General features: G+C 40.5%; 2 non-coding genes across 2 annotated transcripts; both read left to right on the top strand.

The window, feature by feature from the left end:
- The first annotated feature begins 582 nt into the window (after positions 1-582).
- Positions 583-685, top strand: LOC142453949 (U6 spliceosomal RNA). Its single transcript, XR_012785500.1, has one exon. It is a non-coding gene; the product is annotated as a U6 spliceosomal RNA (small nuclear RNA).
- Positions 686-3,755: 3,070 nt separating this feature from the next.
- LOC142454092 (U1 spliceosomal RNA) lies at positions 3,756-3,919 on the top strand. Its single transcript, XR_012785620.1, has one exon. It is a non-coding gene; the product is annotated as a U1 spliceosomal RNA (small nuclear RNA).
- The last annotated feature ends 1,058 nt before the right edge of the window (positions 3,920-4,977 follow it).

Raw genomic sequence — 4,977 nt, 5'->3', positions numbered from 1 at the left:
AATGCTGTAATAATTATTTTATTTTTTTAATCTCACAATTGTTAAAAACTATAACTTGTCTTATCATCTTTGGTTTTTCATTCATTGGAAAGATTTTAGTATTCCATACTATAACGGAATCTTGAAAGAGAATATCCTTTTTTGCTGTAAGCCTTTTCCATGCAATAATAATGCAAGATAACAAATTTCACAACAAGTACATTGCAATTTTTAAGAGATGTTTCATAGGTACGTAATTAAAAGAGGAGACAAAATAAGATCAACATAAAACTCAGTTTTTGGCTCAGGCTCAGTGTTTGACACATGCAAGGTTATGGAGTGAGAGTTGCTGCTGACAAAGGTTCTGGAGCTGACTCAGACAAGTTGTGGTTCTCCACTGAGTGTCTCAGCAGGATTTATTTACTATATTTACAGGATTTATTTATATATTTACACATGGAAACTTAGATGTGTGATGCAGTGAAACTTAGAGATGCCAACATATTTCTTAGCTGGAGACATTTTCTGCCTATTATTGCTTCCAGACGCTCCTTTCATAGATCATTAGCACCTAGTGTTGGATGAAGCTAGGAGTTCATACTTGTGCTTGCTTCAGCAGCACATATACTAAAATTGGAATGATTCAGAGATTAGCATCACACCTGTGCAAGGATGACATGCAAACTTTGAAATGTTCCATATAGTACAACTTAAAGAAAGCAGGGATTGCAATCCTAAACTCTGACAAAATTGACCTCGAGGTGTGTGGTTGTTACATAATCTGGTGTCAACTTATGGAGGGGTGGAGTCTAGCCTGTCAATCAGGTTGCACCCTGAGAACCTCATTTGGAAACACTAAGGAGATATATAGCTCACTGGAGGTGAGACACTCACACATTCCTTACTAGACATTCCTGTTGACAAGACACATGGAGCTATACTATTACCCTGAAGGTGAAGGAGCCATGTGGGACCCCTGCCGGTGCTGTGATATTACCACTGCCACTGGATCCACAATAATTTCCATCCACTGGCCTGTGATCTTCCTGCATTCAGCATCATTGCACATGTTGAGTGAGTCTGAAGAAAAATTTATAGATTGATATCACTCATATAGGCTAATATCAGACTTATTAACTTGATCTGGACTGGACTGGGATGATTTCTCAATATTCAATTGCTCTTTTATATAAAACCTTTTCTTATAATTATATGAGTGTCTATGGATTTGTTCCACTAATTAAAACGGACTAAAACAAGGTGAAAACTATCAGAAGAGATAAGAATGGGCATGATATGATTTTCAAATGAACTGTAGACCAGTAACCAGTAAGCATAATTAATATAAATGTGCCTAATGAGAGACACACAATATTCTTAAAACTATAAAAAAAAGAAATCACGGACTCAACAATCACAGTAGGTAGTGTTAATACACCGCTATCAGAGAAAGATACATCACTGGGAAAGGAGCTCAGCAAGGAGGATATAGCACTCAACACTGCAATTAGACAACTGGATCTGATAGACATTTATAGAGGTCTCCATTCAAATTTTTTTAATTCACATTATTTTCAAGTGAAAATGGCTCATGTTTGAAAATAGACCACCTTCTGGAATCCAAATAATGTCTGAGTAAATTCAAACATGTAGAGCTCATTCACACATCCTCCTCACATCACCACACCAAAATGCTGGGGATCAAGAAAGGAACAACAAGAAAACAAGGGCAAACAACTGGAGGATGAGTAAAAATCTACTGAGACATGAATGGGCATTGGCCCAGATTAGAAGGGAGCTTAGGAAGTTTCTAGAAACTAATAAGAATGAGAATAAAATGTGCCAGAATCTATTGGACACAGCAAAAGCATTTATCAGAGGAAATTTGATAGATTAATGCCTATATGAAAAGGGAAGAGAGACTTATGACTGGTATGATGTCACAAAACCTCCAGCAAGGAGAACAGAGTCAATAGAACAACCCCAATGGCAAAAGAAAAGAAGCAATAAAAACTGGGCCACGTCAAATGAGTGGGAAGATAAGAGAACAATTCAAATAATCAACGCAGCCAAAAGCTGGTTCTTTGAAAAGATCAACAGAATCCACAGCCAAGCCTAACCAAGGAAAGGAAAGAGCAAACATCAATAGCCAGAATGACTGATGAAACCAGGAAAATGACACCTATCCCAATTCATATACCAAAAGATCTTTAGTTTTATTTATTTATTTTCTAAACGTTTTGCAAAGAATTGGAAAAACTGACCATCACTTTTATTTTTTAAATTTCTTTTTAAAATCATTTTATTGGGGGCTCATACAATTCTTATCACAATTCATACATACATCCATTATGTCAAGAACATATATACATTGTTGCCTTGATAATTCTCAAAACATTTGCCTTCTACTTGAGACCTTAATATCTGTTGCTCATTTACCCCCTCCCTTCCCAATCCCCACTACCTCAGGAACCCTTCATCATTCATAAATTATTATTATTTTGTCATATATTACATTGTCTGACGTCTATCCCCCCCCACCACCACCACCTTCTTCTCTGCTGTCCCTGCCCCAGGGAAGAGGCTATACGCAGATTCTTGTAATCAGTTCCCCCTTTCTACTCCACATTCACTCCACCCTCCAGGCATCGCCACTCTCACCACTGGTCCTGAAGGAGTCATCTGGCCTGGATTCCCTTTGTTTTCAGTTGCTATCTGTGCCTATGTACATCCTCTGGTCTAGCCAGATTTGTAAGGTAAAATTAGCATCATGATAATGGGGGGAGGAAATATTTAAGAACTAGAGGAAAGTTATATGTTTCATCATTGCTACCCTGCACCCTGACTGGTTCATCTCCTTCCACGACCCTTCAGTAAGGGTTGTCTGGTTGGCTACCATTGGGCTTTGAGTCTCCACTCTGCACTCACCCATATTTTCAATGATATGATATTTTGTTCCTTGAAGCTTGATACCTAATCCCTTCGACAACTCATGGTCACACAGCTAGTATGATTTTTTCATGATTGTTTCTTCTGAGTTAGATGGCCACCTGTTTATCATCGAGCCTTTAAGACCCCAGACGCTATATCTTTTGATAGCTGGGCACCGTCAGATTTCTTCACCACCTATGCTTATGCACTCATTTTTCTTCAGCAATCGTGTCGGGAAGGTGTACATCCTGGAATGCCAATTTAATAGAACAAAGTGTTCTTGCATTGAGTAAGTGGTTGAGTGGAGGCCTAATGTCCATCTGCTGCCTTAGTACTAATCCTATAAATATATCCACATAGATCTGTATCCCTACACGCATATAAATATTTTTATATATGTACATTCCTGTCTTTGGACCTCTATAAATACCCTTTGTCACCTAGTTCTTTCCTCTATTTCCTTTTACTTTCCGCTTGTCCCACTATCATGCTCAGCCTTCATTTGGGTTTCAGTAATTTCTCTAGGTTACCTTGCCCTTGTTGAATCTCTAACAGGCCACTCACACCTTCCTTGCTACTGATTTTGGATCACTTATGGCTCCCCTGTCCCTGGGTTGGTTAGCACCACCTCCTTGCCCCCTCCTCCCCCTTTCCCATGTCCCCGCGGAACCATAGGCTCAATGGTTTTCTCCTCCAGACTATCCATTCAGGCTATCTTATCTACATAGCTCTATAGAGATAATAATATGCACCAAAAATCAAGTCATTGCAAGATAGGCAATGAGTGAGAACACATCCATGACAACAAAAAAGGAAACCAATTATCCGTAGAAAATAAATTAATTATACTTACCTGGCAGGGGAGATACCATGATCATGAAGGTGGTTTTCCCAGGGCGAGGCTCACCCATTGTACTCCGGGTGTGCTGACCCCTGCGATTTCCCCAAATGTGGGAAACTCGACTGCGTAATTTGTGGTAGTGGGGGACTGCGTTCGCTCTATCCCCTGATTAAAAAAATAAGAAAATAAATTAATTAAAAGAAAAACTTTTCAAAAGAAAGAAAAACCTGTAAATAGATCAAGGTCTGATTTTTTATTTCTAGGCGTGCCCTTCAGTCAGGTCCAATGGGGTACCATGCTTTGACCCCAAAGTCTGTCCTTTGTACTCCCTCAGGGGTTCCCTTCTCTGCTCCCGCGGTTGCTCTATTGCATGTTTTTAGTGGTTTGCCTCAGTCACAGGGTCAGCCTGTTCCAGTCCTTGTCCTGAGTCTCCAGTGTTGTACCCCTTAGGGCCCTGAGCCATCAAGGGACAGTGTGTCTCGTAGTGGTATCAGCGATATTGTCCACTCTGTCCATTGGCTGTTCAGAGTGGGGATAACATCTGTCAGGCCTGATGGGCCAGTATGTGCTCCACTGTCTTCTTTCCCCTTTCTTGCTCCCATTTGCTCTGATCAAACATGCCCCTCTCCCCTAGCTGCAGCTTCAGTGCTGTCCTCTCAAGTAAATTGTTCTGTGGTGGAGGGACAGATGTCCACGTAGCTGGTATGGAGGCCGATCCCTCAGGCCCCTCCACTGTCTCCCCACTTCTGGATGACACACTGCATTCTTCTGGCGCTGGCTTAATAGATGGTCCCTCTTTCCCTGTGGAAACACAAACAATACTCTCCCCTTGGGTAGTTCAGTGCCCTATTCCCCCATCAGACATCTTTCTTTTTCCTTTCCCCCATTCATCCCTTCACCCCCATTTTAGTTGGCTACCATATGTACCCCTGGATTTGGTCTGGCCCCTGCCATACTACCTGGACCTCACCCATGGAGTGTTTATATACAGTAGTTTTTTTTCTCTGTGCCCCTTTTGCATTTCCTTTCTGTTCTCTCTTATATATATATACACACACACACATATATATACATATATATACATATATATATATATATAAACTTACCTCAGCGGACTCATGTTATTCTTGTGCTTTTGTGCTTGGCTCACGTCAATATAATTTCCTCCAGTTCTTCCCATGCGTCGATAACCTTAATGTGTTCATCACTGTTTTTTTAGCGATGCG

Source organism: Tenrec ecaudatus, chromosome 7 (assembly GCF_050624435.1).
Source record: "Tenrec ecaudatus isolate mTenEca1 chromosome 7, mTenEca1.hap1, whole genome shotgun sequence".
Lineage (NCBI taxonomy): Eukaryota > Metazoa > Chordata > Mammalia > Afrosoricida > Tenrecidae > Tenrec > Tenrec ecaudatus.
Note: the sequence above shows the minus strand (reverse complement) of the source record. Positions and strands in the feature narration are given on the sequence as shown.